Source organism: Ranitomeya variabilis, chromosome 4 (assembly GCF_051348905.1).
Source record: "Ranitomeya variabilis isolate aRanVar5 chromosome 4, aRanVar5.hap1, whole genome shotgun sequence".
Classification (NCBI taxonomy): Eukaryota; Metazoa; Chordata; class Amphibia; order Anura; family Dendrobatidae; genus Ranitomeya; species Ranitomeya variabilis.
Genome location: NC_135235.1, coordinates 226,993,466 through 227,018,804, shown reverse-complemented (window position 1 = coordinate 227,018,804; position 25,339 = coordinate 226,993,466). Strand labels below are relative to the sequence as shown.

The 25,339-nt window shown below is 46.7% G+C and overlaps 1 long non-coding RNA gene across 1 annotated transcript in view; it reads right to left on the bottom strand.

Moving 5' to 3' along the window:
- The window catches only part of LOC143770468 (uncharacterized), a 50,861-nt gene extending 27,100 nt beyond the window's left edge, over positions 1-23,761 (bottom strand). Inside the window, exon 1 of the long non-coding RNA XR_013214637.1 lies at positions 23,601-23,761. This is a non-coding gene — a long non-coding RNA (uncharacterized LOC143770468). The remainder of the gene's footprint in view (positions 1-23,600) is intronic.
- Positions 23,762-25,339: the final 1,578 nt, after the last annotated feature.

The following is a 25,339-nucleotide window of genomic DNA, read 5'->3' as shown; positions in this document are numbered from 1 at the left end:
GGATAACGGAAAATATACACCACACCGCAGTCACACAGGAATATACTATAAATGTGCAGGGCAAAATAAATACAAATATAGGAAGGAGTAAATAAGACTAAGGAAAATACACCACCAGCAACGAATCTCCAACAACCAGCTCTCCACTCCGGACCGAGATAACAACGCACAAGACAGAAGCTATAATCGGCGACGCCCAATGATCAGGAGAACTATTTAAAGGCAATGGGCATGGCCCAGCTTCCAATCAGAGGAACAGGTAAATTAACCCCGGAACAGCTAGACAAAATCCAGCCAACGCCAATGAGCAAATAGTGGTCAATAGCGGAATTACCGCTGTCTGTCGAACGACCTGGTCCGAACAGCGTCCGACATGACAGTACCCCGCCTTCTACGAGGGACCCCAGGGCCCTCACGGCTTATAGGACCCGGCTTGTCTGGATGGCGACAATGAAAAAACCTGACCAGCCGATCAGCATGAATATCCGAGGCTGGTACCCAGGACCTCTCCTCAGGCCCATAACCACGCCAGTGTACCAAGTACTGTAAAGTGCGACGCACTACACGAGAGTCAACCACCTTGGAGACTTCAAACTCCAAATTACCATCCACCAAGACTGGAGGTGGCATAGGCGCCGCGTCCGCAGAACCCACCACCTTCTTTAGAAGAGACCTGTGGAACACGTTGTGTATCTTATACACTGTAGGGAGCTCCAATCGGTGCGCTACTGGGTTAATGACGGCGGTGACCTTAAATGGACCAATAAACCGTGGACCCAATTTAAGGGACTGTATTTTGAGTCTTATGTTTTTTGTGGATAACCACACCCAGTCATCCACACTCAGGTCCGGACCTGGCACACGCCTACTGTCAGCCACACGTTTGTACCTAGCACCCACACTCAACAGGCTCTCCTCCAGACTGATGACAATTATGCTTCTAACTGATTTTCCTCTGGAACGTCGGAAGAGCCCCTCTGACTCAAGGTACAAAATTGAGGATGTAGCCCATAAACACAAAAAAACAGAGACTCCCCAGATGACTCCTGGCGGTGATTATTGATGGCAAACTCAGCCAATGGAAGAAAGGTAGACCACTCCTCCTGGTTATCAGAGACAAAGCAGCATAAGTACTGTTCCAAATTTTGGTTCATACGCTCAGTCTGACCATTTGACTGAGGATGGAACGCCGAAGAATGAGACAACTTGATCCCCAGCCATGAGCAAAATGCTTTCCAAAATTTTGCCACAAACTGAGACCCCCTATCAGACACGATGTCAGACGGAACCCCATGAAGTCTGACCACCTCCTGCTCAAATACCTGAGACAGAGTCTTAGCGTTAGGCAACGAAGGCAAAGACACAAAGTGCGACATTTTAGAAAACCGATCAACAATCACCAAGATGACCGTGTTCCCAGCTGATGAGGGCAAATCAGTGATGAAATCCATGGAGATTTCCATCCATGGCTTACTAGGTACTTCAAGAGGAAGTAGTGTGCCAACAGGACGGGAGCGGGGCGTCTTAGCCTTAGCGCATGTGGTACAAGCTGACATGTATGAGACCACGTCCTGTCGGATCTTGGGCCACCAAAACCAACGTGACACCAACTCCAAGGTACCTCTAACCCCTGGGTGACCAGCCAGGACAGCATCATGATGCTCCGCCAAAACCTTCAAGCGGAGATGAAGTGGTACAAAAGATTTGTTGATGAGAAGCTCAGATGGTACCTCCTCCTGAGCCTCGGCAATCTCAGCCTCAACCTCGGTAGTGAGAGCCGAAACCACAACACCCTTTTGGAGGATGGGTACTGGATCTTCCCGAGGTTCACTCCCCGGAAAACACCTGGACAGAGCATCCGCCTTAGTGTTTTTAGACCCTGGTCTGTAAGTGACCACAAAATTGAACCGCGTGAAAAACAATGCCCAGCGAGCCTGCCTGGGGGACAGACGCTTGGCTGACTCCAAATACTGCAGATTCTTATGATCAGTAATAACAGTAACCTGATGTACCAACCCCTCCAAGAAGTGTCGCCATTCCTCAAAGGCCAACTTGATTGCCAACAACTCCCTGTTGCCGATATCATAGTTACATTCGGCGGACAACAGTTTCTTGGAGAAATAGGCGCACGGACGCAAATCACTCAAAGATGAGCCTTGAGATAGTACCGCCCCAACACCAAACTCAGACGCGTCGACTTCCACAACAAAGGGTTTTGATACGTCTGGCTGCACAAGAATGGGGGCTGAAACAAAACTGTTCTTAAGAAATTCAAATGCGCGCACAGCAGCCTCAGGCCAAACAGAGAAATTGGTACCCTTTTTAGTCATGTCAGTTAGCGGTTTAGCAATGATGGAAAAATCCTTGATAAATTTCCTATAGTAGTTAGAAAACCCAAGGAACCGCTGAAGTGCTTTCAGGTTATCAGGACGTTCCCAATGCAGCACCGCTTGCACCTTAGCAGCGTCCATTTTAAAACCAGAAGCAGACACAATATAACCCAAGAACGGCAACTCCTGAACAGAAAATACACATTTCTCAAGTTTAGCATACAGCTTATTCTCTCTGAGAAGCTGTAACACCTGCCTGACATGATTTAAATGAGCATCACGGTCGCAAGAATATATGAGGATGTCATCTAGGTACACGATAACGAATTTCCCCAAAACATGCGAGAACACATCATTGATGAAATGTTGGAACACTGCAGGTGCGTTAGTCAACCCAAAAGGCATCACCAAATTTTCAAAATGACCCTCAGGGGTATTAAAAGCCATCTTCCACTCATCACCTTGATGCACTCTTATGAGGTTGTACGCCCCCCTGAGGTCAAGCTTGGTAAACCACTTAGCACCCGCCACCTGGTTGAACAAATCTGGTATCAGTGGCATCGGGTATGGATCACGAACCATAATCTGGTTCAACTCCCTGAAATCCAAACACGGGCGTAATCCGCCATCTTTCTTCTTCACGAAGAAGAACCCTGCTGCCACCGGCGAAGATGACGGCCTGATGTGCCCTTTGCTCAAACTTTCAGCAATATAATCTTTTAATGCTTGTCTCTCCGGACCGGAGATGTTAAACATCCTTGCTTTAGGCAACTTGGCCCCTGGTTTAAACCTGATAGAACAGTCATAGGGACGATGTGGCGGCAACTCTTAACAACCCTTTTCAGAGAACACATCCACAAAATCCAGAAGTGACTCCGGAACGCTTGAAGTCACCGCAGCCACACATGTGGCCAGGCAATTCTCCTGGCAGAACTCACTCCACTGAATTATGTCCTGAGTTTTCCAATCAATTACCGGGTTGTCCATGGACATCCAAGGAAAACCACCTGAGCAGGAAGATTCCTGAGCACCTTACATGTAACCCGCTCGGAATGTAGAACCCCAATGTGGAGTTTCACCTCAGCCACAAATTCAGTAATCTCCCCCTGAGAGAGAGGAGCAGCATTGATGGTGACCACACGGATAGGATGAGACAGTTTTTCAATCCTAAAACCTGCTGTGCGCGCAAACTCCTCATCAATGAGATTTGTGGCTGAACCACTATCCACAAAAACAGTAATTGGCATCTCACTGCCAGCTATTATAACCTTAGCAGGGAGCATGGATTGAGAAACCACCATGGAGGATATACATAAGCTCTGATTGGTCTCCTCCACACCATCTGAGCTTAGAAGTTTTCCGCCGTTGCATTTTTCTTAGACAGCAGAGGACAGATGTTAATAAAATGACCAGTTTTACCACAGTAAAAACAGGCTCCCTGCTTCCTGAGCTCAGGGGCTCGACGCTTCACATGTGACACCCCTGCGATTTGCATAGGCTCTGTGGGCTCACCTGCAGCAACCACACGTGAACCTAAACCCTCTTCCATAGGCGGTGTCTCATGCTCCCCCTGACGCAAACGGCGATCAATGCGGACAACCAGACTCATAGCGGAATATAGAGAAGCAGGAGTCTCCTACATCAGAAGGGCTTTTTTAACCCTTCCAGAAACCCCATGAATAAACTGACTCCGCAATGCTGGATCATTCCATTGTGTATCGATCGCCCAGCGTCGAACTTCAGAACAGTAATCCTCTGCAACTCGCTCCCCCTGGTGAATAGTACATATCTTAGATTCTGCTAGAGCCATTCTGTCAGGTTCATCGTAGATTTTCCCAAGAGAAGAAAAAAAACTCTCCACAGAGTCAAATGCAGCAAAATCAGATGGCAAAGAAAACGCCCATGCTTGGGGATCCCCGCTTAACAATGACAACACCAGGCCCACACGCTGAGCCTCATTACCCGAGGAGATCGAGCGCATACGGAAATATAGTTTGCAAGCTTCACAAAAAGAAACAAATTTACTGCGTTCCCCAGCAAATTTTTCAGGCAAAGGGAATTTAGGCTCAGCAACTCTTCCTGTCGCTCCATCTTGCACATTAGATACTGCTAGTCCCTGTTGCTGAACTGCCCCCCTCAACTCAGTGACCTGTAGGGACAGCACCTCCAACTGGCGGGTTATGGAAGTCATGGGATCCATGACAAGAGAAAAAAAAAGGAAACCCCTTTTTTTTCTTTTTTTTGTTGTTGGGCCGATTATAATGTCACGGGGAGACTAGGTGAGCGAGAGCTAATAACCCGGGCCCCTGCAATTTCACTCAGACTAGGGAAATACTGACTGACCCTCTACCTGGAGTTTACACTGATGGCCTCGAACCTCACCCTGTCTCCTGTTTCAACCCTAGGCTGAAACCAACCGCCCACCACCCAGTGAAGAGGTAATACACCAATACCCACAGTTAGCACAGACAAGGATAAAGGAAAATATACACCACGCCGCAGTCACACAGGAATACACTATAAATGTGCAGGGCAAAATAAATACAAATATAGGAAGGAGTAAATAAGACTAAGGAAAATACACCACCAGCAACGAATCTCCAACAACCAGCTCTCCACTCCGAACCGAGATAACAACGCACAAGACAGAAGCTATAATCAGCGATGCCCAATGATCAGGAGAACTATTTAAAGGCAATGGGCATGGCCCAGCTTCCAATCCGAGGAACAGGTAAATTAACCCCAGAACAGCTAGACAAAATCCAGCCGACGCCAATGAGCAAATAGTGGTGAAAAGCGGAATTACCGCTGTCTGTCGAACGACCTGGTCCGAACAGCGTCTGACATGACAGTTTCTTCTGTTTTTTTCTGTTATCGTTTCCTGTAGGGGTTACTCTCTACTAAAAAAGCCCTGATGTTGTTGTGTAATGATATCTGCGAGATATAACCTGTACGTAATTAAGTGGAAGTTTGATACGCATTTTCCATTGGCTTCATTCTGAGTGTCGGCAATGGAAGTGTCATCCTAACTGCCCTTGGTAGGGGGCGGAGTATCTTACGTAGCCCCGCCGCCAGTGAATGATGAGCGGCAAGCATATAATGTAATACGCGCATGCGCGGGTGAGGCGCGCGCGTGGCATGATGGTGTCGGGGACGCAGGCACGTACCTGTGTTTGTACTCCTGCGTTCCACTGAGCACATATCCGGTGGGCGTGTCCGGCCCGGGAAGCTGGACACTACGCAATGCCCAAGCCAGAAGTAAGTAGATGTTTGAATGCAAGGCACGTATATAAGGCCATATAGCGCTGCACAACACACGTGTGATGAGAGCGTCCCACTGATGGCATAGATATATTGGCCCCAGTGCTATCCCCTGAAGAGGAGAACGAAACGCGTCGGGCACAGAGGGGGACAGGGTCCACCACTGCATCTTGGAATGGAGGGTATTATTTAGAAGCAACTTCCAGATGGGTGAGATCCCTCTAATTTGCCACATATGTTCAAACAATATTAGTCTGTAAACTCCTATGATTGGTATTAGCAGCTATTAAGCAATAGAGAAATTGAATTTTATTATTAGACTGCACCATTTGGGAGGACTATGTTATGAACACTCAATGACTAGTGTTGAGCGATACCGTCCGATACTTGAAAGTATCGGTATCGGAAAGTATCGGCCGATACCGTCACAGTATCGGAATCCAATCCGATACCGATACCCGATACCAATACAAGTCAATGGGACTCATGTATCGGACGGTATCCCTGATGGTTCCCAGGGTCTGAAGGAGAGGAAACTCTCCTTCAGGCCCTGGGAACCATATAAATGTGTAAAAGAAAGAATTAAAATAAAAAATATCGCTATACTCACCTGTCCGACGCAGCCGGGACTTCAGCGAGGGAACCGGCAGCGTTGTTTGTTTAAAAATCGCGCTATTACTTGGTTACGTGAATTCCCGGCTTGTGATTGGTCAGGTCGGCCATGTTGCCGGGACGCGGACCAATCACAGCAAGCCGTGACGAAATTACGTCACGGCTTGCTGTGATTGGTCCGCGTCCCGGCAATATGGCCGCCCTGACCAATCACAAGCCGGGACGTCACGGGAGGCTGGACACGCGCTCATTTTAAAATGGGCGCGTGTCCAGCCTCCCATGACGTCACGGCTTGTGATTGGTTGCGCCGCGATCAACCAATCACAAGCCGGGAGGCTGGACGCGCTCATTTTGAAATGGGCGCGTGTCCAGCCTCCCGTGACGTCACGGCTTGTGATTGGTTGCGCCGCGATCAACCAATCACAAGCCGGGAGGCTGGACACGCTCATTTTGAAATGGGCGCGTGTCCAGCCTCCCGGCTTGTGATTGGTTGACCGCGACGCAACCAATCACAAGCCGTGACGTCACGGGAGGCTGGACACGCGCCCTTTTTAAAATGAGCGCGTTTCCAGCCTCCCGTGACGTCACGGCTTGTGATTGGTTAATGGCGGCCATGTTGCCGGGACGCGGACCAATCACAGCAAGCCGTGACGTATTTTCGTCACGGCTTGCTGTGATTGGTCCGCGGCCCGGCAACATGGCCGCCCTGACCAATCACAAGCCGGGACTTCGCGTAACCATGTAAAAGCGGGAATTTTAAACAAACAACGCTGCCGGTTCCTGCGCTGAGGTCCCGGCTGCGTCGGACAGGTGAGTATAGCGATATTTTTTATTTTAATTCTCTATTTTACACATTTTAACATTAATGTTGTTCCGATACCCGATACCCGATACCACAAGAGTATCGGAATCCCGGTATCGGAATTCCGATACAGCAAGTATCGGCCGATACCCGATACTTGCAGCATCGGAATGCTCAACACTATCAATGACCCTTATTATGTGTTTTCCGTACATAAGGAAGGGTCCTATATGCTAACCTGGAATGGACCGTAAAAAGGCTGAAGCAGGTTCTATCCTAGACGCTGAATAAGTGATGCTGAGATTGCTGAAATACATGGAGCAGAGCTACTAGGGGGTAACACATACTGTTTATAAGTGCCCACGAAACCGGGCCATTCATTTGGTGTTTATGAGCAGATTTGATGGTCGGTTTCCTATATACGAGTGGTTTACACAAAAAATACCCCACCTGCAGCATGCAGTCGGATATGACGGTCAGGCTCCTGCATATAAGGGGCTAGTGTATATAGTACCCCATTGATTATATGCACTCCGTTGTTTGTCTATTAATGTTTTAGTGTTGTATGTCTTATGCACCTTGCACTTTGTGGTGAAGATTATTTTGTGATACTTTTATGGACATTGATATTAAAAGTTAAATTTTAATCCGAATTGCTGTAAGAATAATCTCAGTTTTGCCAGAAAATCTCTTGATGATAACCAAGACTTTTGAAAGAATACTCTGTGGACTGACAAAACAAAAGTTAAACTTTTTAGAATGTGTATGTCCCATTACATGTGGCATAGAAGTAACACAGTATTTCAGAAAAGGATATCATACCAACAGTAAAAAATGGTGGTGGTAGTGTGATAGTCTGGGGCTGTTTTGATGGGACCTGGAAGACTTGCTGTGGTAAATGGAACCATGAATTCTGCTGTTTATCAAAAAATTCTGAAGGAGAATATCCGGCGATCTATTCATGACCACAAGCTGAAGCGCAGCTGAGTTATGCAGCAGGACAATGACCCAAAACACTCCAGCAAGTCCACCTGTGAATGGCTTAAGAAAAACAAAATTTAGACTTTGTAGTGGCTTAGTCAAATTCCTGACCAGTCCAATTGAGATACTGTGGCATGACCTTAAAAATGCAGTTCATACCCATAAACTTTCCATTGTGGCTGAATTACAAGAATTCTGTAAAGACGAGTGGCCCAAATTCCTCCAGAGCATTGTAAAAAACTCATTGCCAGTTATGGCAAACCCTTGATTGTAGTTGTTGCTGTTAAAGGTGGTTCAAACAGTTATTAGTCTAAGGGTACCGTCACACAGTGCCATTTTCATCGCTACGAGGGCACGATTCGTGACGTTGCAGCGTCGTATACTGCGGTCACACGTTGCAATACACGGCGCTGGAGCGATAATTTCATGACGTATTTGCGATGTAGAAGCCGTTGGTTATTGTGCGCACATCGTGCAGCGCCCCAGAGTCCTGGTCGTTGCAGTAGCATGGTTCAGCCACTAAGGGGGGCCATGCTGCGTTCGATGGCACGGAAGGAGTTCTCTGAGCAGGTATCACAGTCACCAAGACATTTCACAGCTGGGCCTCCGGGGGGAGCTAAGGGTGCTATTCATTAGGCCACTCCCCACCATAGTGGGTAAACTGGGGGTCAGGCAGGAAGTTAGAGAGAATGCTGACGCGATTGAACGGAGCAACACCTGGTGGCAGAGGGTGTTGTGAAGGGAGAGACTGTAGGGTCTCTGCCAGGGGTGGGATCCTGGCAGAGGCTTGGCATGGAAAGAACGTAAAGGGACCGTGCCTGCTCAGCATAGCGGCGGTGCCCAAGGAAGGACTAAGAAGCGAGATAGATTGTGCTGAGTGAGAAACGAAATCAAGCGAAAGGAGATACCAGTGAGGGTTGTGCTGAAAGAGGCAGCACCTTACTGAGGCGCACTACCGGTGGCCGGAACGCCGAGGAGGTAAAGAGTTTCAAGCCATACCTCAGACCTACGGCAGGGCAGTTAGCTTGAGGCGGACTGTCTCACGCATCACCCAGGAAGGCAAAGGGGGGTACCAACAGGAGAGGGGCGCAGATAGAGTCCCGGAAGATCTCCGAGCCTCCCCGTCATACGGGTGCGTTCCTACCATAGTATCTGGAGGGACGAGAAAGATCATTGCGAATTAAGTTGTTGTGAGGGAACACGAGAAACAGACACAACAGTTGTGGGGTACTTTCCGTAAGCACAGCAGGGAAGGACTGCAACACATAGCGCTAGAAGGAAGGCACCGATTTCCACCTGCAAGGAGAGCTCTGGAAGTGCCATTGGACCGGCCGGACTTGCGCAGCCTGGTGAGCCGTATTCCGGACTGAGGACCCAGAGAGCTTCAGTAAAGAGGTAAAGAGACTGCAACCTGGTGTCCTCGTTATTTACCGCGACCTGCACCCCACAACTGCACCGCTACAACATCACTTATTGCACCGGACGTCCCCCACTGACAGACAGGGCCACGGACCGGGCCTAGCCACCGTGACAACCCCAGGACTGAGACCTAGAGGCCCGGCTCCGGGTACCCCTCGGCCCTGCGGCGGTGTGGGGGCGCTCCAACTTGGCGTCACGAACAGGATCTACTTAAGCCTGAAGAATCAGGTCATGTGTGCCTAGAGACTGTGATTTACTGTACTTTATTGCAAGATTGTGCTGCGCCATTGGCCGCCAGAAGTTCCCGCCAAAAGGCGCCGCCATTGCTACACCCCAGGAGAAGGAGGGTGTGTTATGGGCGGAGACTCCCAGTGTGGCGCGAGAAATGGCTACCGCCCCCTGCACTTCTGGCTGCAAAGAGATGACCTGCCCCAAAACAGAAGACAACCCCCTGAGATGCAACGGCGGGAAGCCCGACCTCGGAGAAATGGCGGAGTTAGGTGCATGCACTGCCGGCGACTATCAGGCGGCGATGACGAGCAGCAAGTGCCTGAGCAAGGAAGAAGCGATCCCGGCCTACCATCCTTCACCAGCGACAGACCGGGAGCCTGTGAAGCTGACAGCGGAATTACCTCCACCAATCCCGACCTCGGAGTTGGAGGAGGAGGAACCACAGCAAGCGGAACCGAATCCGAGAATCCCATTGGAGGAGCCACGGTCCGGGCTGCAGCCGACTCCAGCGCCCTTGTCGGCGGACCAGATCGACCACGGTGGGACCACACTAGGCGCAGGTACGAAAGGCGCCCCTGCCCCCGCACTCGATCCCGCTCCCGCGACCGATTTCCCCCGCAACAGTAACCCTTCCTTCACAATTGACCGGGCGATCCTCACCCCTGGCGCGATGGGGAAACTGTTACCACCATTACCCACCAAGTGGGGGGAACCCATAGAGATGGACCCGGGAGGAGTGATGTTTCGATGGGATACCCCCTGGGTCGAGCAGGACGGGGTTCCAGTGGATGGTCTCACTATTGCGGTGTTTACCTGGGAACAGTACAAACAATGCATACTCCAACACTGGAAGCAGCGCGAAGAAGTTGAAAAACAGGAGATGCAAAGTAAGAAGTTTATATATGGTGGAAAGGACGCAGTAAGACGAGGAATTGTATCGGCCTTCTACCCCAAGAAAGGGTGGGGCTCCATTTGGGAATCAGGTTTACCTACTGGCATCTTCGTTGCTGGCTACGACGTGGACACCCCCTGCTGTGATCGGGAGGGCGAGCCGCTACGGGAGGGAGATCAAGTGACGTACACCCGCCACCAGAATGCGCAAGGATGGCGTGCCCGGAAGGTGCGGCGATGTGAGCCTGAGAGAGTCTCACCTGTGGCCCCAATTACGGGTGATCCAGAATTGCCGGATCTCGTTACTATCTCCACGGTGCGCTTTGTAGTGGCTCCCGAGCTTGCCCGCCGGGTTAGTCTTCAAATCCAGACACCGAGTGACCTGGTGGCCCCTGTGGAGCTTGCCGCTGGAATCCGTGTCACAGTGACCGGGGTCCAGGAACCAAAGCCACCGGAAGGAGAATAAACCTCGATACCATGAAAATGTAAATAGTTAACTGTTCATTCCTTTAACTGTTCCTGTTTGCTGCTAAACCCGTCTAGGGTTAAAGGTGACCCCTTTGTTGACCTGGGGTCACTGTTGTTTTCCCGAAGTTTATACAGTTTTAAAAAAAAGAGAACTGCAGAAATCATGAACTGCGCATGATTCAAACTTTCCCTTGTAAATAGTTTGCACTTTCTTAAAGGTGCTCCCTACTGGTTTTAGTCAAAAGACACTTTGCGAAGAAACCGTTCCTACTGGTCCTAGTTAAAGACACTTTGTGAAGATACCGGACCGGAACTTTGCATGAGACTGGTAGGCTGAGAAGACGAGCTACCTCAGAGAGACCTGGTCCCCTCTTAAAGGGGATGTGAAGAATTGTACTTGAAAGCGATACTGTTACAGAATAGTAATGTGGTAATGATGCCTTGAAAAGAAAATGTAACTGTTTTACATGCCGAGTTATATGTGTTGAATTTGTTAAAATGTGAAATTTGAATAATGTTTTGAAGACAGGAAGGATGCAGAGAGCCCGTAGGGGTAGAAGTGGAGGTCTGCATAGTTGAAAGTAAGAGAAGTAATAATGAGGGTGAGGATAGAAGGTAAACCCTGCGTCCCCATTGAAAAGTTACTTTGTTGCTAAGGACAGAGAGTGAACCCGTAGGGGTTAGAGAGTGAGTCCTTAAAGGGGCCGAGTAGAGCTGGCTCAGAGTTCTTCAACCGAAAGGAATGTTATGTCTATACTGTGTATAGTAGCGAAAGGCAGTAGGCCCTGGCTGAACAGGGCGGTCCTGTAGAAGAAAGGAGAGGCAGTAGGTCTGGTGCCGTAGGGACAGGCGGTCCTGCAGGTTCACAAGAAGGAGAATGTAAAGTTGAAATGCCTTATAATGTGATTATAGGAAGGCCTTTGATAGACTAAGAGTGTGAGTTTCTTAAAGGCAATGTTAAGTTATTATTTCAAAAATTGCACTAAATAGAATACCCGGTTGGGTAACAGAAGTTATTTATACTCTGTAAATTATAAGGTTAATTATGTTTGTAACGTTACAAGTGTCCTCACCTCCCATAAAGGGAAGCCTACTTAAGTATACTTATTGTTATTTGCACTCAACAAAATTGTATGTCTTTTTGCTAACCTGTATTGTTGTTTTTCTTCCCAGTCCCGGAGTACTGTGTTTAACCAGGGGGGAGTGCAGCGCCCCAGAGTCCTGGTCGTTGCAGTAGCATGGTTCAGCCACTAAGGGGGGCCATGCTGCGTTCGATGGCACGGAAGGAGTTCTCTGAGCAGGTATCACAGTCACCAAGACATTTCACAGCTGGGCCTCCGGGGGGAGCTAAGGGTGCTATTCATTAGGCCACTCCCCACCATAGTGGGTAAACTGGGGGTCAGGCAGGAAGTTAGAGAGAATGCTGACGGGATTGAACGGAGCAACACCTGGTGGCAGAGGGTGTTGTGAAGGGAGAGACTGTAGGGTCTCTGCCAGGGGTGGGATCCTGGCAGAGGCTTGGCATGGAAAGAACGTAAAGGGACCGTGCCTGCTCAGCATAGCGGCGGTGCCCAAGGAAGGACTAAGAAGCGAGATAGATTGTGCTGAGTGAGAAACGAAATCAAGCGAAAGGAGATACCAGTGAGGGTTGTGCTGAAAGAGGCAGCACCTTACTGAGGCGCACTACCGGTGGCCGGAACGCCGAGGAGGTAAAGAGTTTCAAGCCATACCTCAGACCTACGGCAGGGCAGTTAGCTTGAGGCGGACTGTCTCACGCATCACCCAGGAAGGCAAAGGGGGGTACCAACAGGAGAGGGGCGCAGATAGAGTCCCGGAAGATCTCCGAGCCTCCCCGTCATACGGGTGCGTTCCTACCATAGTATCTGGAGGGACGAGAAAGATCATTGCGAATTAAGTTGTTGTGAGGGAACACGAGAAACAGACACAACAGTTGTGGGGTACTTTCCGTAAGCACAGCAGGGAAGGACTGCAACACATAGCGCTAGAAGGAAGGCACCGATTTCCACCTGCAAGGAGAGCTCTGGAAGTGCCATTGGACCGGCCGGACTTGCGCAGCCTGGTGAGCCGTATTCCGGACTGAGGACCCAGAGAGCTTCAGTAAAGAGGTAAAGAGACTGCAACCTGGTGTCCTCGTTATTTACCGCGACCTGCACCCCACAACTGCACCGCTACAACATCACTTATTGCACCGGACGTCCCCCACTGACAGACAGGGCCACGGACCGGGCCTAGCCACCGTGACAACCCCAGGACTGAGACCTAGAGGCCCGGCTCCGGGTACCCCTCGGCCCTGCGGCGGTGTGGGGGCGCTCCAATCGTATACAACCTGTGTCACACAATGCAATCATGCTGCCACAGCGGGACACTAGACGACGAAAGAAAGTTTCAAACGATCTGCTACGACGTACGATTCTCAGCGGGGATCCGGATCGCAGTAGCGTGTCAGACACAGCGATATCGTAAATGCATCGCCTAAGGGGGCAATCACTTTTTCACACAGGGCCCTGTAGGTTTGGATTTCTTTTTCCCTTAATAATAAAGACCTTCATGTAAAAACTGCATTTTGTGATTACTTGTGTTATCTTTGTCTAATATTTACATTTGTTTGGTGATCGGAAAAATTTAAATGCGACAAACATGCAAAAGAATAGGAAATCGGGAAGGGGACAAACACTTTTTCACACAACTAAATGTCCTCCTTCCTGAAATATATGTTTCCCATTTTGAGGAGAAGAGACTCAGAATTCCAATAAGGGAGATCATTGTTCTGCCAGTGAAGACACATCTTATTGTGGGTTATAGAGGAGTGGGGGTGGGGTGGGTTTCAGGAATTCTAAAGAAATAGAAACCTGTACTCTAATAAACAAAGCAATAACTTGACTTCCTTTTATAACCAAAGTTATGCATTTACTGTGATAAACCCCAGTTTATGGAAGTTTTGCATAAAACGTACTGACTTTTAATCCCTGCACTTGACAAGGAATAAGTCGCTGTACAGAAAGGGGAGAAGGTGAACTGTGACATCACACTTCAAAAATAAGATCGACCAAACAAGGCAAGTCTTTATTGTTCAACCACCACAACCCCTTTGTATACCAGACCAATGCCCATCCCCATAACCTCTCTGTCCAACATCACTGAAAGGGAGCTTTATTGTCTCCTCTCCAAATCACACCTCACCACTTGTGCACTGGACCCCATCCCATGCCACCTCCTCCCCAACCTCACCACCACACTTATCCCATCCCTAACCCATCTCTTCAACCTGTCACTAACTTCTGGCACCTTCGCTTCTGCTTTCAAACATGCCACAATCACGCCTATCCTTAAAAAGCCAACAGCTATGTCTAGCTATCGCCTAATATCGCTGCTCCCATTAGCTTCCAAACTCCTGGAGCAGCACGTCCACGCTGAACTTTCCTCCCACCTCTCCTCTAACTTGGTCTTTAACAATCTACAATCTGGTTTCCGTCCCAATCATTCCACTGAGACTACTCTGACCAAAATTACTAACGACCTACTTACGGCCAAAGCCTCCTACTACAGATCCTCTCCTCCTTTGGCATCAAAGACCTTGCCCTATCCTGGATCTCCTCATACCTTTCTAACCACACATTCAGCGTCTCCCATTCCCACACTACCTCCTCATCCCACCCTCTCTCTGTTGGAGTCCCCCAAGGCTCTGTTCTAGGACCTTTACTCTTCTCAATCTATACACTTGGCCTGGAACAATTCATAAAGTCCTATGGATTCCAGTACCACCTGTATGCTGATGACACTCAGATCTACCTCTCTGGCCCAGACGTCACCTCTCTGCTGTCCAAAATCCCAGAGTGTCTATCAGCCATATCCTTCTTCTTCTCCTCTCACTTCCTCAAACTCAATATGGACAAATCTGAACTCCTCATCTTTCCTCCATCTCACAGATCTTCCTTACCTGATCTATCTATCATCATTAATGACATTACGCTTTCCCCCGTACCTAAAGTCCGCTGCCTCGGAGTAACCCTTGACTCTGCCCTGTCCTTCAAACCACACATCCAAGCTCTTTCCACCTCCTGTCGCCTCCAGCTCAAAAATATCTCCAGAATCCGTCCTTTCCTCAACCCTCAATCTACTAAAATGCTTATGCATGCCCTCTTTATCTCCCACCTCGACTACTTCAACATCCTTTTCTGTGGCTTCCCTGCTAACACTCTCTCACCTCTCCAGTCCGTCCTTAACTCTGCTGCCCGACTAATTAATCTCTCTCCTCGCTACTCCACCACTTCTCCCCTCTGCAAATCTCTTCACTGGCTCCCATTCCCTCAGCGTATTCAGTTCAAATTACTAATAATGACCTAGCTGTACAATAACAAATTGTATTGTGGTACCGTGTTAGCCAGAAAAATCGATGTGAATACTTTTCTGCCCAATGATGACAGAAGTATTCTAGGAGTGATACCTTTATTGGCTAACCAGAAAATAATATGTTTGCAAGCTTTCAGAGCACAGTGGCCACTATAGGAGGCGGTAAGCTATGACATTACCTTCTATGAGATGCCTATCCATTACTTATCCTATAGTTCTATTGCAAATAAAGACACAATGAGAATAAAGTCCTTTATTTGAAATAAAACAAAACACAGTTTTCCTTTTTTATTTAAAAATAACGAACATAGTTATTCTCACCTAACGCCTAATTTCATTAACCCCTTCCCGCCTTTGACGCCACGTAGGCGTCATGAAAGTCGGTGCCAATCCGACCCATGACGCCTATGTGGCGTCATGGAATGATCGCGTCCCTGCAGATCCGGTGAAAGGATTAACTCCTATTTCACCCGATCTGCAGGGAGAGGGGGAGTTGTACTTCAGCCCAGGGGGGGTGGCTTTGCCCCCACGTGGCTACGATCGCTCTGATTGGCTGTTGAAAGTGCAACAGCCAATCAGAGCAATTTGCAATATTTCACCTATGAAAATGGTGAAATATTGCAATCCAGCCATGGCCGATGCTGCAATAGCATCTGCCATGGCTGGAAATCATGTTCTGCCCCCCCCCACCACCCCCGATCTCCCCCCCAGTCCTCCGTTCTGTCCGGTACCCCCCTCCGTCCCCCTGTCCGCTCCCCCGTGCTCCTGTCCGCTCCCCCCGTCCTCCGATCCCCCCCCTGTGCTCCGATCCACCCCCCCACCACCCCCTCATACTTACCGAGCCTCCCGAAGTCGGTCCGTCTTCTCCCTGGGCGCCGCCATCTTCCAAAATGGCGGGCGCATGCGCAGTGCGCCCGCCGAATCTGCCGGCCGGCAGATTCATTACAAAGTACATTTTGACCGCTGTGGTAGGTTCTATCACAGCGATCAAAATAAAAAAATAATAAATAAACCCCCCCCCTTTATCACCCCCATAGGTAGGGACAATAATAAAATAAAGAAAATATATTTTTTTTCTTTTTCCACTAGGGTTAGGGTTAGAACTAGGGTTAGAACTAGGGGTAGGGTTAGGGTTAGGGTTATGGCATGTGCACACAGTGCGGATTTGGCCACGGATCCGCAGCGGATTGGCCGCGGATCCGCAGCGGATTGGCCGCGGATCCGCAGCGGATTGGCCGCTGCGAATTCGTAGCAGTTTTCCATCAGGTTTACAGTACCATGTACACCTATGGAAAACCAAATCCGCTGTGCCCATGGTGCAGAAAATTCCATGCAGAAACGCTGCGTTGTATTTTCCGCAGCATGTCAATTCTTTGTGAGGATTCCGCAGCGTTTTACACCTGTTCCTCAATAGGAATCCGCAGATGAAATCCGCACAAAAAAACACTGGAAATCTGCTGTAAATCCGCAGGTAAAACGCAGTGCCTTTTACCTGCAGATTTTTCAAAAATTGTGCGGAAAAATCTCACACGAATCCGCAACGTGGGCACATAGCCTTAGGGTTAGGGTTGGAATTAGAGTTAGGGTTGGAATTAGGGCTAGGGTTGGAAATAGGGTTAAGATTAGGCTTGTGGTTAGGGTTACGGATAGGGTTAGGGGTGTGTTGGGGTTACAGTTGTGGTTAGGGTTGGGATTAGGGTTAGGGTTGGGATTAGGGTTAGGATTAGGGTTAGGGTTGGAATTAGGGTTACGGGTGTGTTGGGGTTAGGGTTGTGGTTAGGGGTGTGTTGGGGTTAGGGTTGTGATTAGGGTTATGGCTACAGTTGGGATTAGGATTAGGGGTGTGTTGAGGTTAGTGTTGAAGTTAGAATTGAGGGGTTTCCACTGTTTAGGCACATCAGGGGTCTCCAAACGCAACATGGTGCCACCATTGATTCCAGCCAATCTTGCGTTCAAAAAGTAAAATGGTGCTCCCTCCCTTCCAAGCCCCGACGTGCGCCCAAACAGTGGTGTACCCCCACATTTGGGGTACCAGCATACTCAGGACAAACTGGGCAACAACTGTTGGGGTACAATTTCTCCTGTTACCCTTGCAAAAATAAAAAATTACTTGCTAAAACATAATTTTTGAGGAAAGAACAATTATTTTTTATTTTCACAGCTCTGCGTTATTAACTTCTGTGAAGCACTTGGGGGTTGAAAGTGCTCACCACACATCTAGGTAAGATCCTTCGGGGGTCTAGTTTCCAAAATGGGGTCACTTGGGGGTTTCTACTGTTTAGGCACATCAGGGGCTCTGCAAATGCAACGTGACGCCCGCAGACCATTCCATCAAAGTCTGCATTTCAAATGTCACTACTTCCCTTCCAAGCCCTGACGTGCGCCCAAACAGTGGTTTACCCCCACATATGGGGTACCAGCGTACTCACAACAAACTGGGCAACAAACATTGGGGTCCAATTTCTCCTGCTACCCTTGTGAAAATAAAAAATTGCTTGCTAAAACATCTTTTTTGAGGACAGAAAAATGATTTTTAATTTTCACGGCTCTGCGTTGTAAACTTCTGTGAAGCACTTGGGGGTTGAACGTGCTCACCACACATCTAGATAAGTTCCTTGGGGGGTCTAGTTTCCAAAATGGGGTCACTTGTGGGGTGTTTCTACTATTTAGGCACATCAGGGGCTCTGCAAATGCAACGTGATGCCCGCAGACCATTCCATCAAAGTCTGCATTTCAAATGTCACTACTTCCCTTCCGAGCCCTGACGTGTGCCCAAACAGTGGTTTACCCCCACATATGGGGTACCAGCACACTCACAACAAACTGGGCAACAAATATTGGGGCCCAATTTCTCCTGTTACCCTTGTGAAAATAAAAAATTGCTTGCTAAAACATCTTTTTTGAGGAAAGAAAAATGATTTTTTATTTTCACGGCCCTGCGTTGTAAACTTCTGTGAAGCTCTTGGGGGTTGAACGTGCTCACCACACATCTAGATAAGTTCCTTGGGGGGTCTAGTTTCCAAAATGGGGTCACTTGTGGGGGGTTTCTACTGTTTAGGCATATCAAGGGCTCTGCAAACATAACATGATGCCCGCAGACCATTCCATCAAAGTCTGCATTCCAAAACGTCACTACTTCCCTTCCGAGCCCCGGCATGTGCCCAAACAGTGGTTTACCCCCACATATGGGGTATCAGCGTACTCAGGAGAAACTGGACAAAAACTTTTGGGGTCAAATTTCTCCTGTTACCCTTGCAAAAATAAAAAATTCTGGGCTAAAAAAATATTTTTGAGGAAAGGAAACACATTTATTATTTTCACGGCTCTGCGTTATAAACTTCTGTGAAGCACTTGGGGGTTAAAAGTGCTCACCACACATCTAGATAAGTTCCCTTGGGGGTCTAGTTTCCAAAATGGAGTCACTTGTGGGGAGTTCCTACTGTTTAGGCACATCAGGGGCTCTGCAAACGCAACCTGATGCCCGCAGAGCATTCCATCAAAGTCTGCATTTCAGAACGTCACTACTTCCCTTCCAAACCCCGACGTGTGCCAAAACAGTGGTTTACCCCCACATATGGGGTATCAGCGTACTCAGGAGAAACTGGACAACAACATTTGGGGTCCAATTTCTCCTGTTACCCTTGGGAAAATAAAAAATTGTGGGCTAAAAATCATTTTTGAGAAAAGAAAAATTATTTTTTATTTTCATGGCTCTGCGTTATAAACTTCTGTGAAGCACTTGGGGGTTCAAAGTGCTCACTATGCTTCTAGATAAGTTCCTTGGGGGGGTCTAGTTTCCAAAATGGAGTCACTTGTGCGGGAGCTCCAATGTTTAGGCACACAGGGGCTCTCCAAACGCGACATGGTGTCCGCTAATGATTGGAGCTAATTTTCCATTCAAAAAGCCAAATGGCATGCCTTCCCTTCCGAGCCCTGCGGTGCACCCAAACAGTGGTTTACCCCCACATATGGGGTATCATCGTACTCAGAACAAACTGGACAACAACATTTGGGGTCCAATTTCTCCTATTACCCTTGGGAAAATAAAAAATTCTGGGCTAAAATTCATTTTTGAGGAAAGAAAAATTATTTTTTATTTTGACGGCTCTGCGTTATAAACTTCTGTGAAGCACCTTGGGGTTATAAGTGCTCACTATGCATCTAGATAAGTTCCTTGGGGGGTCTAGTTTCCAAAATGGGGTCACTTGTAGGGGAGCTCCAATGTTTAGGCACACAGGGGCTCTCCAAACGCGACATGGTGTCCGCTAATGATTGGAGCTAATTTTCCATTCAAAAAGCCAAATGGCGTGCCTTCCCTTCCGAGCCCTGCGGTGCGCCCAAACAGTTGTTTACCCCCACATATGGGGTATCATCGTACTCAGGACAAACTGGACAACAACATTTGGGGTCCAATTTCTCCTATTACCCTTGGGAAAATAAAAAATTCTGGGCTAAAAATCATTTTTGAGGAAAGAAAAATTATTTTTTATTTTGACGGCTCTGCGTTATAAACTTCTGTGAAGCACCTGGGGGTTATAAGTGCTCACTATGCATCTAGATAAGTTCTTTGGGGGGTCTAGTTTCCAAAATGGGGTCACTTGTAGGGGAGCTCCAATGTTTAGGCACACAGGGGCTCTCCAAACGCGACATGGTGTCCGCTAACGATTGGAGCTAATTTTCCATTCAAAAAGTCAAATGGTGCGCCTCCCCTTCCGAGCCTTGCCGTGCACCCAAACAGTGGTTTACCCCCACATATGAGGTATCGGCGTACTCAGGAGAAATTGCCCAACAAATCTTAGGATCCATTTTATCCTGTTGCCAATGTGAAAATGAAAAAATTGAGGCTAAAAAAATTTTGTGTGAAAAAAAAGTACTTTTTCATTTTTATGGATCAATTTGTGAAGCACCTGGGGGTTTAAAGTGCTCACTATGCTTCTAGATAAGTTCCTTGGGGGGTCTAGTTTCCAAAATGGGGTCACTTGTGGGGGAGCTCCAATGTTTAGGCACACAGGGGCTCTCCAAACGTGACATGGTGTCTGCTAGCGATGGAGATAATTTTTCATTCAAAAAGTCAAATGGCGCTCCTTCCCTTCCGAGCCTTACCATGTGCCCAAACAGTGGTTTACCCCCACATGTGAGGTATCGGTGTACTCAGGAGAAATTGTCCAACAAATTTTAGGATCCATTTTATCCTGTTGCCCATGTGAAAATGAAAAAACTGAGGCTAAAATAATTTTTTTGTGAAAAAAAAGTACTGTTTCATTTTTATGGATCAATTTGTGAAGCACCTGGGGGTTTAAAGTGCTCACTATGCTTCTAGATAAGTTCCTTGGGGGGTCTAGTTTCCAAAATGGGGTCACTTGTGGGGGAGCTCCAATGTTTAGGCACACGGGGGCTCTCCAAACGCTACATGGTGTCCGCTAAAGATTGGAGCCAATTTTTCATTGAAAAAGTCAAATGGCGCTCCTTCCCTTCCGAGCCCTGCCGTGCGCCCAAACAGTGGTTTACCCCCACATATGAGGTATCAGCGTACTCAGGACAAATTGGACAACAACATTCGTGGTCCAGTTTCTCCTTTTACCCTTGGGAAAATAAAAAAATTTTCGCTAAAAATCATTTTTGTGACTAAAAAGTTAAATGTTCATTTTTTACTTCCATGTTGCTTCTGCTGCTGTGAAACACCTGAAGGTTTAATAAACTTCTTGAATGTGGTTTTGAGCACCTTGAGGGGTGCAGTTTTTAGAATGGTGTCACTTTTGGGTATTTTCAGCCATATAGAACCCTCAAACTGACTTCAAATGTGATGTGGTCCCTAAAAAAAATGGTTTTGTAAATTTTGTTGTAAAAATGAGAAATCACTGGTCAAATTTTAGCCCTTATAACTTCCTAGCAAAAAAAAAAATTGTTTCCAAAATTGTGCTGATGTAAAGTAGACATGTGGGAAATGTTATTTATTAACTATTTTGTGTCACATAACTCTCTGGTTTAACAGAATAAAAATTCAAAATGTGAAAATTGCGAAATTTTCAAAATATTTGCCAAATTTCTGTTTTTTTCACAAATAAACTCAGAAATTATCGACCTAAATTTACCACTAACATGAAGCCCAATATGTCACGAAAAAACAATCTCAGAATCTCATTAAGGCCAAAATAGGCTGGGTCATGAAGGGGTTAAATCCCTCATCTCCTGTGATATAACAAAAATTAAGAACAACCAAAACCCTCACCTGTCCGTCAAGATGCATCTGTCCAGGCTGAGAACCACTGATAAATGAGCTTCTTCAAGAGCAGCATCAGTGGGCAATGTTCACTTCACTGAGGTTACTGCAGGTCACTGAGGCTGTGTTTCCAGCTGAGCTGAACTGTGGTGACCTCAGCACCATGAGAAAAAGTGAGTTCACCGCAGTTCAGGTCAGTGAGTTCACTGCAGAATGAATTGCGGTGATCTGCTCTGAACTCACTGAGCTGAACTGCGGTGAACTCACTGACTTTTTCTCACAGTGCTGAGGTCACTGCAGTTCCCAGCTGGGAACGCAGCCTCAGTGACCTGTGGTAACCTCGATTAAGTCACCGCTGGTCACTGATGCAGCGCTCACAGTAGCTCATTCCTCAGAGGTTCTCATTCTTTTTGGTCACATCTTGGCACCGTCCACGTGATAAGCAGTTTATCCCCAGACATGGATTACGGTATAGGACAGAACAACAGAGAGGTGAGGGATTTTGTTGTTTTTCATTTTTGTTTTATTACAGGAGACAAGTGCTTCAATAGAATAGCCGTTAGGTGAATATAACTGTGTTTGTTATTTTTAAATAAAAAAGTAAATGTGTGTTTTGCTTTATTTTTAATAAAAGAATGTATTCTGGCTGTGTGTTTATCTACAATACAACTATAGGATTAGTAATGGATAGGTGTCTTATAGACGCCTTTCCATTAGTAAGAAGTGGGCTGATGTCATGTGAAAGTATTTATCAGCCGCTACCTGCTTTCTCTGCTATCAGCTGAATACAGTTCTCAACATTGTCCCTTGCTAGCACAGATCGCAGCGCTAGCAGGGGAGAATGATGCAAGCTGGTAAGAATCTCACCTGCCAGAGATAGTGATATTCTCCTTGATTCCTGGGCTGATGCTGTATGCAACAAAGTTTCTGAGGACTAGAGCCAAGGTATTACTGATTAACTCTTCATTCCCTGCTTATACAGTTTTTAACCAGTGAAGCATGGCAACAACGAGGTTGTATTTTTTAATTTTTTTAAGCGCTTGCTTACAGTGAGGAAAATAAGTATTTAATACACTGCCGATTTTACAAGTTTCCCCCCCCTACAAAGAATGGAGAGGTCTGTGATTTTTATCATAGGTACACTTCAACTGTGAGAGACAGAATCTAAAAACAAAAAAAAACAGAAAATCACATTGTATGATTTTCACATAATTATATTTGCATTTTATTGCATGAAATAAGTATTTGATCACCGACCAACCAGCAAGAATTCTGCTTCTCACAGACCTGTTAGTTTTTCTTTAAGAAGTTCTCCTACTCTGCACTTATTACGTCTAGCAATTGCACCTGTTTTAGATCGTTATCTGTATAAAAGAAGTCTATCCACACACTCCATCACACTCTAACCTCTCCACCATGGCCTAAACTAAAGAGCTGTCTAAGGACAGCGGGGACAAAATTTTAGACCTGCACAAAGCTGGGATGGGCTACAGGACATACAGGAGAATACTTATTTTCCCCACTGTATGTAAAAGATGCCCCAAAAGATGACCTACTTATCCTCCACACTCTTTTGCTGTTATTTCACCCATAGGCATTTATCATTATAGGGCTAGAAAATGAATCAATCTCAAAGAGTCATACAATTGATGGGAATCATACCTATCAAAGATCAATCTAGCACATCAAGCTGAGATAGGCGCTCCCCTTCCTAGATTATGCCCCTGAGCATTACATATATGTATGTATATATATATATATATATATATATATATATATATATATATACATATATATAATATTTTCCTATGTATATAAATAATTACATAGATAATAGCAAAAACATTCAGGAAGTGCGTTGTAATTGTGAACATTCGTGTAGGTAACAAATAAGGTAGCAAACATCAAAGATCAATAATGGAATTGTCCTTTGCTGCAATAAGGAAATATAGAAATAAAAAATCTGCACCTGTAACCTGGCGTATAAAAAACATCTACGTTCTTCAACACTCACCTGTTATTGCACATGATAAAAAAAAAGACCCACGTGTTCGAGCATAGAACATTCTGCACTTCTACTCTTGCAGACAAATATGTGCACTGACAGCATATTCAACCCTAAACATAAAGAGTTGAGAGCGGAGGGTGCTGACTCCAGCTGATAAAATGAAACAAAGAAAATACCCCGAAACACAGCGTCTGCAAATTAAGAGATTGCTTTTGGCTTTTATCCTAAGTCATCTGGCAAGGCTCTTCAGATGATTGATATTGACTTGTAGAATTGCTACTTCCAATAGGTGGCAGTAGAGTTCTAGTTCTCTTCCTTTCTGAAGAGACAATTTGCATATTTCCCAGAGGAGCATTGCAAGGCATAAAAGTCTCCTCAAATCGGTATGTCAGACTTGACATGTCACTTTGCGCGAGGAGAAACATTACCCCTTGGATCCTAGTAGAAGCTTGAAAACCTATTTAGCTACCCCCAAAAAAACAGGGTCGGTGGGAGCTGTTTCTAAGTTTTAGGTTAAATTGCATCAAAAACTATGATGAAACTGTGACATGCAATAATGTCTGCGGATCAAATGTGAGCAGCAACTGTTACTGCTTCTGTGTGGGTCCCAAACATGGTGCAGCTGCAAACTTTCTCAGCTTCATAACGAGATATTGGTTCTGATCTCGGGTTTTTATTTATGGGCTTTAGAATTGGTAATTTTTAGATGTGATTGGGGCAGGAGCAATTTTCCTTTACTGCCTACATGCGAACTCTCCTAAATTGTTCCCCCATCTCTCAAAAATATGGAAAAAATGTTAAACTCTTGGAATAGTTGGCGAATCTTCAAAGTGTAGAAAAAGCCTCTGAAAACAACATGAAAAGCAGGTTTATTAGTTTTTTGACGGTGCCGAGATGGATATTTACGTAGCAGAAGGGTGGCGCAGCGCATAAAAGAGCTATGTGTCACGAAAAGACACGGGTATGTCCAGCGGATGACACAACATATGCGTACAACAGGATAATAAAGGGAGAGGAAGGCCCTAACGTTAGGGAGAGGGTTATGAGACACCTCCTGACATCAACCTGTGCTTAACCCTAAGCTCCCCTAATGCCCTATGTGAGTCCTGCCCCCCGCTGTTGTCACATGCCTAGTCCCTGGCTTTCACCTCTACTAAACCTGTATTATGCACTGGCCAGTAAGGACACTAGCCTTGTCACTGCAGGTAATATTACACAGGGAAAGAGACAAACAGGGAACTGACAGAAAGAATACAACTCAGCTCAGAATCTGGTACTCTACAGCAGCAGAGAAAATGGCACCAGGATAGCTTGACTCCAACAGCGGCAATACCAGTTACAGGAGAGCTTCACACACCTACCTAGTCTGCATAGAAGTTCCTCTCTAACTGACGATCAGCTGATGGCTCATGTGACTATTTAAAGGGAAGTGAGAGTGGTTACCAATGAACATCAGTCGACCAGCCTAAAGGAAGCTGCCAGCAAGAAACTGATAGTGTGACGATAGCCTTACTGTGCATGTTCACTCAGCAATGGGCAGAAAGAAGAATGAATGAGCAGTGCGGCACAATGCAGAGAATTCCTTTTTTGGTGCAGATTACATGTGTCATTTGCCTAAAGTACATATTTAGTTTTATTCAGCAAAATCGCATGGTCCTTTGCTGCCTTTTTGCACTTCCCTGTTGCTTTCTGCGGTGAAAAAAATGATGCAAAAAAGCTTAAAAAATTGACATCTTCCAGTATTT